This window comes from Oreochromis aureus, linkage group 4, assembly GCF_013358895.1.
Source record: "Oreochromis aureus strain Israel breed Guangdong linkage group 4, ZZ_aureus, whole genome shotgun sequence".
Classification (NCBI taxonomy): domain Eukaryota; kingdom Metazoa; phylum Chordata; class Actinopteri; order Cichliformes; family Cichlidae; genus Oreochromis; species Oreochromis aureus.
Genome location: NC_052945.1, coordinates 11,986,361 through 12,002,495, shown reverse-complemented (window position 1 = coordinate 12,002,495; position 16,135 = coordinate 11,986,361). Strand labels below are relative to the sequence as shown.

The window sequence follows — 16,135 nt, the reverse complement described above, 5'->3', positions numbered from 1 at the left end:
TAATAATCATACTTTGATAGACTGTTCAATTAGTTGCCTCTGAACACTACATTATAACATTAAGAGAGTGACTCCCTGAATAGAGACCTTTAAGCATTGGTCCACCATCAATGCCAATTTCATTATACTAATTTCTCACCTTAAGGCACACAGGTTTTGTTGTATTAATTTCCTGCACAATTTCTGCATGTGAATTAAAAAAAAAATCAACCAGCCGAAAAGCGGCCACAAACTAGTATTCTCTTAATACAATTCCCAAGCTAATGGAGAGAGTTGTGTGAGAAAGAGCATCCAGCGTAAAATCATTGCCAAATAAAATATGCTGCTGATCAAGAATGTGATTCAGGACCAAGGTTAAAAGCAACCCCCTACGGTGATGATGAGCATTATGTTGGGTGGAAACTGTGCTGAAGCTGACTGAAGACAAAGGTAGAGAAAAGGGTGTTTGGTTCAGGTCAGGACTGGTACAAAAAAATCAACCCTGGCACTTTTGGTCCCGATGGCCCAGATGAAAAAAAACAAAAACAACAGAGATGGTTCATTTATATAAGTTCAGACATTTGTTTAATTCTTCAAAGCAATGGCAAGTTTAAATAAAAAATAAATTAAAATCATAAATGTATTATTCAGGAAGAGGTCTGAGCAGGCGTGGAGGAAGAGCGAGTGAGTAAGACAGTGGAGCTCAGGCGACAGGGGGCATGGACAAAGTGGGAGAACATCTTACAGCGGAAAGTAACCTGGACAAACATCATTGAGGCAAATTTCCATCGTGTCCGTTTCCTTGTTCAGGTTGTATATGATGCCTTACCAAGCCCAGCCAACATCCATTCTCTTGATGAGCTTCATGAGGTACTCACCTGAAATGGTTTTCCAACAGTCTTGAAGGAGTTCCCAGAGATCCTGAGCACTTGTTGGCCCTTTTGCCTTCATTCTGCGCTCCATCTCATCCTAAAACATCTCGACTGGGTTTAGGTCAGGTGACTGTGGAGGCCAGGCCATCTGGCTCAGCACTCCATCACTTTTCTTCTTGGTCAAATGGCGGTGTGTTTTGGGTCACTGTCCTGTTGAAAAATAAATGATAGTCCAACTAAACACAAGCTGGATGGGATGGCATGTTGCTCCAGGATGCTGTGGTAGCTGGTTCAGTGTGCCTTCAGTTTTGAAAAAATCCCCAACAGTGTCACCAGCAAAGCACCCCCACACCCCACATCACACCTCCTCCTCCAAGCTTTACAGTAGGAACCATGCTTATAGAGACCAACCGTTAATCTTTTCTGCATTGCACAAAGACATGGCGGTGGAACCAAAAGATCTCATATTTGGACTCATCGGACCAAAGCACAGATTTCCATTGGTCTAATGTCCATTCCTTGCATTTCTTGGCCCAAACAAATATCTTCTGCTTGTTGCTTTTCCTTAGTAGTGGTTTCTTAACAGCTATTTGACCAAAAAGGCCTGATTTGCCCGGTTTCCTCTGAACAGTTGATGTAGACACGTGTCTGCTAATGGAACTCTGTGTGGCATTTATCTGGCTTTAATCTGAGGTGCTGTTAACTTGGGATTTCTGAGGCTGGTGAGTCAGATGAATTTATCCTCAGCAGCAGAGGTGACTCTTGGTCTTTCTTTCCTGGGGCGGTCCTCATGTGACCAGACCTAGCACTTGATCGTTTTTGCGACTGGACTAGACACATCCCAAGTTTTAGCAATTTTTGACTGACTGACCTTCAGTTCTTAAAGTAATGATGGACTGTCATTTCTCTTTACTTAGTTGTTTGGTTCTTGCCATAATATGAATTCTAAAAATTGTCAAATAGAGCTGTCAGCTGTGTACCAACCTGACTTCTGCACAATACAACTGATTGAAGTTACACTCTGTTCAACAGAGTGTAACTATAAGTACACTTCTTTTCAAGGACTTACTCAGCACAATTCAAACTGGAACTGGAAAAACTGCATTCAGTGATGTACTCCTACACGGGACACCTTAAGCAGCTAATCAAGTTAGCCTGGATATGCTGAGGGAGCTCAAAGTAGTTTCTCATATAATGAGTTAGGACTGGCTGGTTGGCTGTGTTAGAATGAGGGGGTGGAGCCCTGAGCACAGCTCGACAGGTCTGTCATAGACAGACGTGGTGTCTTTGGAGCTTCCGTAGTTGGTCATGCCAAGGCGATTCCCATAGTGAAACACTGAGAGAAGTTAGAAAAAGAACTTTAATGCCAAAGTTGTCCAGAAACACGAAAATACAAATAATGGTAGGAATGGAAACACTAAAATAAAGTGAGAAACCAGTAAGGAAGCATGCAACCAAGAGAGAAAACAGGGACTGTGGAAAACAAGGTGCACAGTAGCACATAGTACTGAGGACATTGCACAGGATAAGAGGAGAACTGAGGTATAACTACACAAAAAGTAATGAGGGAAGCAGAACCAGGTGGGAGCAGAGCTGGAAATTATAGACATAACTAGGCAAGGGAAGTAAACACAAAGAAAAAGCAGCAAACAACAGTGCGAATAATTCAGACCCTACACAGCGTTTGATAGCTGTTTATAATTTTATTTCCATTACACACAGATGCACTTTGCTTCAGCACCAGTGTCCCAGCACGGTCAGCTTTCAAGTTGTCTTCACACGCACGTCCTCCCTTCTGGTCTCTGATGTCACTATAAAGAAGGGAAGACCTTGTTAAATGAATCACCTCACCCTCCCTGACACTGCCCCTTGAGCTCACTGCACCATGCCTCCCCTGCAGCTGAGCCAGGGACCACACCTCCACCACAAACAGTTAAAATAGGAAGACAGCAATTGAAGGAGGAATAAGGGTTAACTTGACTTGGGGAGAAAATAAGATCTAAACAGAAGAGCTTGGAAAGACAAAGGAAAACACAGATGAGACTCGAACACTGAGGGCCACAAAAAAAGGAACTAACTACAAGCAACCTGCATGTCAACAGTAACTAAAACTAACAAGAACCATAAAAATAGACACAACTTCTAAACACAGGGAATTAAACTAAAATAATCACTTGAGAATTAGCAAGTAAATACTAACTAGAACAAGTTAGTTGTGAGACATTATTGACAAACTAAATATATACAAGACCACAAGGGAGGCGATACAGAATAACCAAAGGAAGTAATTTTATGAAAGAAAAAAAACCCCAAACATAGGTCCTTCTCAAGATGCAGAAGAAACATAAACTCACAAAACTCAAACCCCAAAAAGAATAAATCAATGAAAAATCAGAAAACTCTAGGTCAACGACCCAGGGACCATAACAGTCAGAGCATATACCCCGCAAGTTGTGTGTCAGAAGAGAAAGAGAGTAAGTGCTAAAGAGTATCCCCAGGAGGGAGAGAAAGAGGAAAGAGAGGAGGAAGAGGAAGAAGGGAAAAAAAAGTAGGATAGTCAGGGAGAAGAAAAGACAGGAGTATTGGGAAGCTAGAAAAATGGCAAAGAGAGAGGTGGCAAAGGAAAATAGTAAGTTGTAAGTGAAGCTGGACACCAAGGGAGAAAGAATGGACTATCAACTGCCTAGGCAGAGAGATTGAGCTGGAAAGGATATGCAACAGGTCATGATGGTTAAAGATAAGCATGGAAGTACACTTCCATAGTGATGAAAGATAGACTTTTCACCCAGTCTCACAATTTTGTCTGAGAGCCTGAGGAATCGAGGAGGTGTACTGGTACCAGTTGTTAAGAACCAGCCTGATATGCAGAACTGCAGTAGCCACAGACAAAGTTGATGAGCCATATCATCTGATGTGGACAAGAATTATTGAAGCTATTTTAAGAACGGAGATGACAGCATTGTCAGCGTTTATGGACTAATAGTACTTTTTATAGTAGTAAATTATGATTACTGCTGCTAATATTACTCCAACTAATGTCATAAAGAAAAAAATATCTGAAATAAAAAGTCTGTCATCATTACATTAATCAGTTGCCAGCTGTTTAGCTGCTATAAATATTAAAATATATAAATAATCTCTTCAGAGTTGACTTTACTGTCAGTGCTACGCTTTGTCACAACAGTGATCTACTTTCTAAAACTACAAATGCAGGGAATTGTTCCAGCTGTTGGTCCAAAATACTGAGGAAAATGCGTCTTTATACAGAGGTGCACATGGAAACACTTCAGTGATGCAGCTGAATGCCAAAAGTCATTCTCAGCCCAAACAGCCTTTCAGTCAGTTCTCTGCTAAAAACCCAAACACACCCGTTTCTTCTTTTGCTGTGTGGACATTGTGAGTCCTACTCACACATCAGAAGTAAAGAATCCACTCATATTCACTCTGCCTTGAAAACACTCAAAAGCCCAACCCTTCCATGTCTGTGTGTGAGTAACAGAGAGCCCATGTGATGAGAGGAAATTCACAGCTTGCCATTTATCCACAGACAAAAGCTCTGGGAAGAATAAAAGCAAAATTGGAGTGCCTACTGAAGCTGTTGAGAGGGCCCCTAGCCGAGACACAAATTGCTTTCCTCCTTTGCTCTACACAGCCCTTCTGTGATGCTGCACATCACAGAAGTCAAGCAGCCAATACGGAAAAGACAGGTGCATTATAAATCAGCTGCCCATCCAGAGGAACTAAGTAGCTGTTGACAGGTGCCGGTAGTAGTAACAGAGAAAGCTGACAACGGTTTGCGAACTGGAGTGTGGTGCAGCTTGCTGATTTTACATAATGCCTTCTAGCACTAATGATTACGTTTTGAAGGATTTTCAGCACCCAGCTTGCCAAGCAGTTTGTGTTTTATGATTGCTCTCTGTGTTCATTAGAATGTGAAAATAGCCTCACTGCCCCCCTGCTTTGAACAAGCGTTGTGGTCTTACTCCAAATCCCCCATTCCCAGAGACATCTTTGTCCTGGCCAGTAGTCCATCAGAGTCCAACACAAGTGAGAAGGAGTGAGGAGGAGAGAGACTAAACTGAGACGAGGGAGCACAGCCATTTTGTCCAGCTTGCTACATCCCAAGCTTTCATCTCTTGCCTGGTTTCCTGCCAGATAAACCAGCAATCCCAAGACACAAGCTGGTCTGTCCTCGGCAGCTATTAAAAAACAAAAAAAATACAACTGATATGTGTATGCTATCTGCACTGGCATTTTTTCCTACAACCATTTACTGAGTCCAGGTTGGCCAAAAAAAGAGAGGTTAAAGATATTAAAAATGTCTAATGTATGAGGCAGTTGGAAGTGCGTTGGGAGGTAATGATTGATGCCTCAGTGCTCTAACATTTATGCTAAGTCGGTTTCTATGTTTTTTGAAGAAAGCAGTAATGGTTCTTTGGGCCTTTGGGCAGCTACATCTCATGCCTGTATGTATCATACATCCCTGCATGCCCATGTAAGAGCAAGATAATGGAAGGCCAGCCAGTCTGGTGGGATGACCAGAGGTGGGAGAACATACTGTAGTATAGACACTAACAGAGAAGCCAATTAGTAATTTCAGCATTTGCTTGTTTAACAAGCATGGTGCAGGGGTCTCTGTTAAATTAATATACAAATCTGAACTTGCCAAAAGGAGGTCAGGGTTGTTATGAATCACATCACAGCCACTTTAAACATTCAGCCAGAAGACAAGGCACAAGGAAACATTTAAAAGGCTTAAAGGGAAAGGAAGAAGGAAGACTTCCTCAAGAGACACCTATAGTGCAAGCTTTTAAAAAAAGCACAGTTTAGGGATTTACGTTGTGGGATTTGATTTTATTCCTACACTAGAGACTTTTGTTTAATTGCTGTTCACATAGGAAATCGCTCAGCCGTTGGGCAAATCAACAGTGCTCTCAAAATTCTGCAGACACACATACAAGCACACACAAATCCAGACTCTTACTCTCACACTATTGAGCTATACGGCACTCATTCAGCTTTCTGATTCGGTTGAAACATAGCCCAAGGGGAAATGAATTTCTAAAATCCAAACAGTGTTCAATCTAATTGCCCTTTATTTTCTGAAAGCCACTACTGCACTGTTGTTCCTGCTAGTGTAGGGACATGATGGAGATATAATGAGAATGGAGAAAGATTACTATGCTGGACATGTTGCAAGAAAGACATTTAGCTAAAGGCAACGATGTAGGCCAAGACCAGGCCTAGCAGGAGGGAAAACATGCTGCTGACTCTAGTGGTCTAAACTGTTATTCCCACACTAAATGCTAAATGTCACTGATGTTATTACACTCTCTGGAGCAGCATATATCTTTGTGCTGAAATAGGCAAATTCTCAAGTGGGATTGTGTTTGTAAATTGCAAGTTTAGTACCATTTTAAAGACAGTGTGGCATCTCTTAATCAGTCATAATTCCCTAATGATCTGTAGCCACTGAAACAGCATGACACGGTGTAAAACTTCAGCTGTAGAGCTGGTCGGATAGAGCCAGTACCTTTTTGTATGTACCTTCATATCTGACTTCTGCTTCTGTCAGTCTCTCTTGAACTGTCTTCCCATGTAAAAACATGACAATAGTGCCTGCACTCATTTGTCTGACCTGTTGTTATACATTGTAAACTCTGATTCGTTAATCTTAAGATTTAAGCGTTCAAATTGATTGCCTTTTAAAATAGGGTGTATGTGTTACATGTACTGGTGTGACTCAAGCGAATAAATTGCAGATTATTCTCTTTAAATACTCACACATATACAGTTAGATATAATAAATCAAGATAAACACACAGTTCAAAGTCTGTAATATGCACGTTTTGTTTTTCCCCTTTCTAAAACAAGTAACACTGCTCATCTGAATCTATAATTTACTGCAGTAGCGGTATCACTAAGAGGACAGTATGTCAGTTCAGTGTGACATTTTTTGGTACCATTATTTGTGCATGAGGTTCAAATGACAGAAAACTGACTTTTTCTGCCGAGTTGGCATTGCTTCCATATAAAAAGTGACAAAGCATCATGGTATCATAGTTTTACATGTGATATACTGAAAACAATATATTTATTTACTTACATTCAAACACTGAAAGTTTGTAACTCTAAAAGCTTGCAGATTTGATGTAACGCTCTTCTTTTCTGTCCCAAGTCAAGCATCACTCTATGAATAAGAATGTGTTTTTGTGCCTTTTTGTGGTAGTCCAAGTCTAAAGCATCAGCACCAAAGTACTTCATGTTGGTTCTTGAGAATACCTATTAAAATATCTCTCCTAGAAACAAACATCAGTAGACTGTGGATCAAAGTAGAGAGGATTTGGAGAGATGGGTACAGCTTTATTGGGAACAGTCAGCATCCCTAGCAGACCCAAGGCATTATCAGTGTCAGAAGCCTGTTCAAACACAAACAAAAGCAACATATAATCAATTTTTAACTGACTGTTTAAAAAATTGAAATATAAATGACTACGACTTACTTATTTTACAAAAATACAGATATTGTTCATGTTTGCAGAAATGCACGGGGTAAAATATCACTGTATAGGTTAGTTAATTAGTTGACTAATTTACTTTATGAGGTTGAGTTTAATAGTTTTTGGTAATCTTATTTTGAAAAGCCTTTAGTCTCCAGAAGCATCCATCTTCAGAGTAGCCTGTAGGGAGAGCGCTGGTTCTATCCCTCTCATTAAATATACTGGCTTGGGAGCAGAACAGTAGCTGTGTTGTTTCTAAATTAGTTAATGCCCTTCTAACCAAGAGCTAACCAAGTTGACAATCATCCTCCAAAATTATCCCAAGTGTGGAGGAAGGAGAAAATTCACGGCAAATCTTGGGGAGGAGCTGGAGCATGGGCTGCCTGTACTCTGAGGGGAAGCTAACTTACCATTAGAGCTAAAGCTAATATTCAGAGCTACCAGCACACCTGCTGTGACCTACTTTTTTTCTCTGGCGACAAAACAGAAAAATGGAGTCATCTGGACAAGAGAATTTGCAGTTGGAGGTGACAGAGGCACTATGCATGTTGTCCAAGGAGTGCCTTGTGGGTTTGTGTGACTTTAACCATAGCCGGTCCAGAGCTTGAGCTGGTGGTTGAGAAAAATTAGGACAGCACTCATATCAATGATAAGCAGCCACCTTGAGCGGGAGGATTTAAAGGAATTGGAGGATAAAGGTACGTCTGAACTTCTTTGTCTTCAGGATAAGATTAATGAGTATAGCAAAATGCCAGAACCACTGGTTGCTGAGATTGTGCTCCAAACTACTGACCGAGCTAAAGAATTACAAAATGAACCGGAGCAGCACGTGTTTCAATAGAGAAGTGAAGAACAGCCTAAACTTTGTAAGGAAACTGAAGCTTTGCAGTTAAACTTGCAACTGTGAGCTTAGATAAACAGTGCTGAAGGAAGGCCGGCAGCCACTTAAACCCCTTCTTTATGGCATAAAGATTAAAAATATCTGGCCAAATAGGGGAGCCAGGGCAGAAGGATTGCCTTACATTCTCTAGTTTGGCACACCAATTTAAAAATGGCTTGGTCAAAAGCTTTCCAGAAGTGGAAATTGTAGATGCTGTGATAAGAGCGATTGCCCCTGGCATGCAGCTCTGTAGCTATCTGGAGGCAAAAATAAACTTGAGACTTCCCACATTAAGAAGAATTTGATGTCACAATCAGGAGAAGAGTGCTACAAATCTGTACAAACAGCTGAGCTCTGAGGTCCAAGTTGCGAAGGAGATGACTCAAAATATTTATCCAAGCCCTTAACTTGAGGCAAAAGAGCTTATTTGCTTTATACGACTTAAGTACAATCCTGAGCTGGTCCAAAACATGTTTTTTTCACGCTGTGTTGTCAAGCTTGCAAAATGACAATATAAAGCGTGATCTACAGCTATATCTTGAACTGACCAATGTCTCAGGTGTACTGTCACTGGAGAAGCTTAATATTCCCTGTGCATGCAAGTGTGAGAGGCAGGACAAAAAGAAGATATTAATGCCAGCTCGTACTGCAGCCATCTATTCTGCACAGACCGACAGCACCACACCAAAGAATGAAAAATCCATTCAGCCAAATCACAGTAAGTATTGAGTTATAAGTAAGTATGTGTGGTAGCATTGAACACTACTTGGCGGGCTGGTGTATGAGGGGAGGAAGACAAATGAGGAATAGCCCTTAAAATGAACAGGAGTCACTCCAGCAGGAAAGGGAGTCCCAACACAGTTCCTACTGTTACATGGAAGGAGGTAAAGTAAAACTGTGCAAAAGTATGCTTTACTGCTCCAAATCATGTCAGGCAGGACACTAAACTCATCACAAAGATTATTGTGCATAGGTGTTATGCAAGAAAACTCAAAACATCCCACCAAAACAAAAGAACTGTAAAGCCAAAGTAGAAGCCTAAACAGAGCAATTATTGGCTCAAATGTGATTGGATTTATTGTTGAAACAGGACTCTTGAATGAATGAATGAATGAAGGAATGAATGAATGAAGAGCTATCCCTGACCACCAACTTATCCCCAAGGTGCTAGAGATCATGAATGGTTTAGGAGGAAATGCCCAGGTCTCTCTTCTTGAACAAGGGAAAGGCCTATCATCAAGGATTCATGGCGGTCGAGAGTAGACACATGATTGCATTTGTGACACCATGGAGTCTATATAAGTAAAATGGTAAATAAATGGTAAATGGCCTGTATTTATATAGCGCTTTTCTGGTCGCTAAGGACCCCAAAGCGCTTTACATATCCAGTCATTCACCCATTCACGCACACATTCACACACTGGTGATGGCAAGCTACGTTGTAGCCACAGCCACCCTGGGGCGCACTGACAGAGGCGAGGCTGCCGGTAGATTAGGATCTCATTCGATCTGATGAACGCCCAAGCAGCCTTTCAGCGGTGTATGGAAAAACTGTCTGGAAGGTTTAAGAGACAACATCTGCGTTCCCTGTCTAGATGATACAGTTGTGTTCAGTAAGTCATTTTCAGAGGACGTAAAGAGCGCTCAGGCGATTCCATGACTCAATGTGAACTCAATGTGAATTGTTTAAGCAAGAAGTAGATTACTTGGGTCGCATTGTTTTAGCTGGGGGGAGATGGACCCAGCAGACACTATTGCAGTGAGAGCTTTAAAAGAAAAGAGACCAAAGACCGCTGGAGAACAAAAGGCTATAATGGACCTTCTGAGCTACTGCAGGCATTACATCAGAGATTTCCCTCGTATCGCTGGACCTCTGTATTACCTCATACAGCCCTCTCAGATGCATGTGGATCTGATGGTCACTGAACCAAGATAAGACACTTGCAGCGAAAATCAAGGTGTGTGCCCGCTCATCAGCACATTTAATGGACAGAAAAACACCATCGGACACTTGAGAAGTTAATTGATTGTTTGACTGAGCCACCTATACTTGCTTTCCCAGACTTCAGTAAACTGTTCATACTCACACTGAGCCTAGGCCTGATCCAGACCTCTGTGCTGCACTATATCAACAACAAGGATGAAAAATGCATGTCATAGCGTACGCTTCCCGCATGCTCACAGAGTCTTAGAAGAACTACCACCTACACTCCAGAAAACTGGAATTTGTAGCTCAATATGTACAAATTGATGACCCAACACTTTTGACCATTTCAGCTGAAGGAATTTGTGCTGTCCAAAAAGAAGATCAATGCATTGGTAATGGTCCTTGACCTGCAGTCTGGCACAAAACCCAGAGGTCAACAGCTGAGGTCTCTGACCAGGGAGACAAAATGACTGATACGTGTATGGGATAGACTAAGACTGGACAGTGGTGGAGTTTTGAAATGCAAAACAGCAGTCAGAATACAGCTGGTACTGCCTGTGAAGTATAAAGAAATAGTTTTGACAGCATTACATGATGAGATGGGACATCAGGGGATGGACCAGACACCCTCACTTATAGGAAACAGATTTTTCTGGCCACAGTGCAAAGGACACTGGGCATTGTTTCCCTGAGCTGCTCTTGCATAAAAAACAAAAAAACCAGCAAACAGACCAGAGCACCACTCACTAGCATAGTTACAACCCAACCCTTGGAACTAGTGTCTATTGATTTTGTACAGGTTGATAGATGCTTTGGAGGCTAAGAATACATATTGATTGTAATAGACCATTTCACACGGTTTGCTTGCCCTTATGCAACAACATCTAAATCAGGCAACACAGTTGCTGACGAGCTTTTTAATGACTATGATCTAAAGTCTGGCTTTCTACTGAGGATCCTGCATGATCCAGGAATAGAATTTGAAAACTGGTTGTTTGCCCAGCTGTAAAAGAACTGTAGCATTGGAAGCTCCAGAACAGCATCAAATCATTGTGAATGGAAATGGTCAGATAGAGCATTTTAACAGGACACCCCTGCAGATGTTGAAAACATTCACTGAGAGGAAAAATTAAACTGGAAGGAGTCATTAAATAAGCTCATTTACGAATACAACAGCACGAGAAGTGACGTGACTGGGTTTTCACCCTTTTACCTGCTTTTTGGGATGGCCCAAGGACTTCCTATAGACATCCTTTTCAGCTCAACACCAGGGACTGGGACTCCAGATCACTAACTATACATTGAAAAGTGGAAGAAGTGTATGCAAGATGCATATGAGATTAGCACAAATGAAAAAAAAATGCAAAAAAAAAAAAAATCAACAGAAAGAGGAGTCATGGTAACAAAGGCCAAAGATAGTAATAGATGGATAGTATTGAAGGTTACACTAAACCCAGTCACCTGCACTGAGAACACACATGTACCCAGGAGGACATCATATTACAGAATAAGGCAGTCTTGGAGTGAGGGATGCAATCACCTGACTAGTTGGGAATGGATCAGGTGGCACTAAACAACTGAAATAGGCTTAGACTGCTGTGGGCTGGACTGCTTGATGCATTTCTTCTTCACTCTCCATATATATCACTATTGCATTTTAACAATAGTAATTAATTTTAGACTCTGGTTCTCTCCTGTATGTGTCTTTTGTCCTATTTCACTCTGCTCCCTTATCATTCTCCTCATCCCCAGACAGTCACAGCAGATGACTTCACCACCCTGAGCCTGATTCTGCCAGAGGTTTCCTCCTGTTAAAAGGGAGTTTTTCTTTTCCACCGTCTCCAAGTACTTGCTCACAGGGGATGTTTGATTATTGAGGTTTATCTCTAATATTGCAAGCTTTTTACCCTACTATATAGATCGCCTTGAGCTGACAGCTTTTTGCGATTTAGTGTTTAAAAAAATGAAATTTAATTAAACTAAATTGAATTAAAATTTAAAGTGGGCTTCCTCCTATTGGTAGAATAATGTCATTGTTTTTGTTGTGTTTACGTAAATGCTTTAGATTAACATTAAACACAAAATGAGGGAGTATACATTTATTTTCACAGTGTAATTAACAGTAACTTAATAAAAACTAGTAAAATGCATATATTCTTCATGTCCTGACTGACTTCATTTAGTAAGTCAGGAAAGTTATTGAAATTTACAGTGTGTGAAGAGATTCAATGTAGCTTCAGTGAGTGTTATTATGCTTCAGTCTTGACATTTAATCCATGCCAATTTATCACTACAGCAGCCCACCCCAGCAGTAGTATCTGCTAGGATGGGTGGGTGGTTTATTACTTCATAGTAAACCTCTGGCACAGACACAGCGAATGACAGGTTTTTTCCTTTTATGCCTTTCCGTGTGTGTACATAGAGGTGCATGTGTTGCCATGGGGTAAGAGGTGCGCTTGTTCATATTTGAATAAAAAATAAAGAATTGTCATAAGGAAGCCATTGTCTAAACCATTTATGGCTGCCTGGAAGCTGGCCAAGTTTGCTGTTGTAAAGAGATACAGTAATGAATCTCTCCAGTGGTCTAGGGAAGAAAAGAGCATTACAAAGATTCTTGAGAGGTTCATTAACATATTTGCTGCATTGAGGGACTAGTTGATGATCATATGTAAAACCCCAATGTGCACGTATTCATTACTTGCTTATAAAAGAAGCTTGCATCAAAAAGCCACACCTAATAGAAGCTGAATACATTCACAGAGCTAAATCTGTCATAAACAATATTTCCTTAGAATCACCGCCAGCTCTCAGGAGCATCTTCTGCATCTCCTTCGATAACAAAAAACAGATTATATTATTTCATATCAGTTTTTCTCCTCTGCCTGTGCATCACCATGATTGATTTTCAGGTAATTCACTGAAGGAGGATGATCAAATGAGTGTCCCGTAACATGGTGCACCAACAGATTATAAAGGTGACAGTTTGTCTCCCATACAAACTTCCCTAGCTGTCACAAAAAAAGCATGCGCTTCTTTTAATAATGTGAACATTCCTAGAGAGAATTTAACTAATCCTTGCAAAGACAAATAACTGTGTCACTTCAGAGAAAGCTTTCCCTGAAAGACTGAAGTCAGATACGTAACTCTAGCATGAAAAAGAAAAACTTTTTTCCATTTGGTTTACAACTGAATGTAGAAGAAACCACACACTGTTAGAACTTCACAGTGATTTCCCAGCTAATCTTGAGGATGGGAGTAAAAGTCAGTTATGTTGTATTTGAAGGCATTTTTGCCTTTACACATACTTTGTTTCAGCTTCCTTGGCCTTCCCTCGCTATTCTGTCTTCCTGCTCCCACACCCTGCTCTGGGCTCTCTGAGGCCCATGACCCATCACTTCTGCTAAGACCTCTAAGGGGCTATCCATCACTAGAGCAGCGTTGTAACCTGGGGATAGATTTCCTCTTCCCTTGCCCACTCATCAATCACAACAGGCTACTGTGCATACCCAAGCAGCTTGCGAAAGGTGGGAAAGGCCAAGCAATGTCATTCACTAAGCCAAGAAGGAACCTGCAATGTAGAAAAAAAAGCATATATGCATTAAACCACTTTTTTTTACAGGTCAAAAATAAATAGACTAATCTTTAGATGAGGAAAAACTTGATCACATTCTTCTTAAGTATGCAAGTAAGCAACAGGCTATCTCTGTGTGTTTATGCATGATTAATTGGGAACATTAACTTAAATAAAAAGCTGAAGTTTAAACAGTAAATTCAGCTAAGAGAGAGAAAGTTTCTGGTCAGTAATCTGCAACTCTGTGTCAGTCGGCTTAAACAAAACAGTATCTTCACAGCTGCATCACTTACAGTTCACGAGAAGGTCACTCAAACATACAAGCAGTTTGTGAATCATACATCACTTACCTGAAGATGTTACTAAGGGGAAAAACAAGAAACCACTGATCAATTGTGAATGAAGGTACTGGAGGGGGGGGTCACAGTGATGCAAAACAATGCAAGGAACAATGAAAGAGTCCCATGAGAGCTGAGACGAAAGGGGAGCACTAATGTCTCACAATACACAGGAAAGAAGTGGTGATGCAACAGAGTAGAAAGAGCAAAAAAAGGGGGGGGGGGCTAGGACAAAAGCAAAGTGCAGGCACCTACAAGAAGCCATGTTCCCTGTCACTGACACCTACACAAAGAGGATGCAGTGGTGGTTAAAGCTTTTGTAAAGTCGATATAGCAAAGGCTGAGTACACTGGATGATGGGGTTGAGTCAGACAGTGCCAGGTGTCCTTTTGACATGGGCACCACTCCCCTAAATGAGTGGCTGAGAGAGAGAGTGCGGCTGTCACCAACACCCTTCCAATTAAAACCTCTAATTAATCAGAGCTATTTAAAGCAGCCCATTCATCCCCAATGGCGGGAAGCACGCTGACGAGAGGAAAGATAAACCGCACATCTTTGCTCTGATTTACCTTTTTTCTAAGCTGCGCGTTGGCATTATTGCTTTCTTTCCACAGCTATGATATGCAGCTGCTATGCACAGTTACAAATTTAAGAATAACTGCATCTGGAGCAGGATATGTATTTTCTTTACCTTTTTCTTTTGAGGAATACTAGGTTGCTGTTTGGTGAGTAATTTTTAAATATATTGTATGCAGTACTGTTGACGATCATTAATATAAGTTAAGTAAATTGTCTTTTCCCTGCAGTATACTGACAAACAAACAGGTGATGTGTGATTAAATGTCAGCGTTGAGACATCATTAAAGATTTTTGATTAAAAATAACAATCATAAAAACTGTTTTCTTATTATAATTACTGATATTCAGTGTTTGGTAAAGGTGGAAACTACTAACATTTTACAGTAGAAGTTAAACTACAGGTTCAAGCTATTTAAGGGAAAAATATAGTTTGGACAAATAAAAATGCATCAAATTGTTAATATACATATGTTTCAAATATAAAATTTTAAAAGTAACAAACAATAGCACATCAATGAGTTTATAATAAAGGTTTTCCACTTTTTCACATGTTGTTTATATAAACAAAAAATTATATACTGCATTATTTATGGGAAAGTAAGAGAAGAATGTCACCATGGGTTTTATATAGTGTTCATCAGTCTGTATATCTCACAAATAAAAATCTTTTGTCAGTCGAGCGATTCGCTGTTATGCACTTGCTTAAGTATGCCCATGGTGATTCTTACTGAGACTGAGATCCTTATCCATGATGACGTCGCAGTGTGAACGCTGAGCAATACCCCCCTTTGCACATACACTACACAAAGGTCAGATGTGTGGTCTAGTGAATGCTTTGTCTTTATAATAGTTAGGGTGGAAGAAGAAGGTGATGGAGGTGGTGAAAGGGGGTTAAATTCAGTAGAAAATGATAAACATATATATTTTTTTCTGTTTATGGCTCTAAAATGATCATAGTTCCTGTGGTTAATGACATGACAACGTAGCAAAAAAGGAAATTAACTACTTGAATCACAATTATACAGTCAAATGGAAAATTCACAAGATTCCCATGAAACACCCTTACTGCTTCTGTAGAAAATAAGAGGGTAAGAAGCAGCCAAGTAGTGCTAATCAAATGCACTTGATTAAAGCATCATCTGCATGTAGGACAGCCTCTATAAAAAGAGAAGTTTTTGCGGTTTCTTTGGTCTGGAGCATTTGGGTGTGTTAACATAATGCCACAGTCTTACCAAGAGTGGAGACCCACTCTGAAAATGGGTCATGCAAACAGGACAATTATGTCAAGCACAGGAGCAAATCTATAACAGAAATGCCGAAAAAGAAAAGATTTTGCAATGTCAAACTCCAAACTTCAAAGTCAAAGACCAGACCTCAACCTGATTGAAATGCTGTGGCGGGTCCTTAAGAGAGCTGCGCATAAATGAAAGCCTGTAAACCTCAATGAGCTGAAGCAATGTTGTAAAGAGTAGTGGGCCAAAATCCTTCC

General features: G+C 40.5%; 1 long non-coding RNA gene across 1 annotated transcript; it reads right to left on the bottom strand.

Moving 5' to 3' along the window:
- Positions 1–2,551: 2,551 nt before the first annotated feature.
- Positions 2,552–13,596, bottom strand: LOC120439807. Its single transcript, XR_005612784.1, has 3 exons — positions 13,464–13,596; positions 11,372–11,452; positions 2,552–2,662 (listed from the first exon to the last, which is right to left on the bottom strand). It is a non-coding gene; the product is annotated as an uncharacterized LOC120439807 (long non-coding RNA).
- Positions 13,597–16,135: the final 2,539 nt, after the last annotated feature.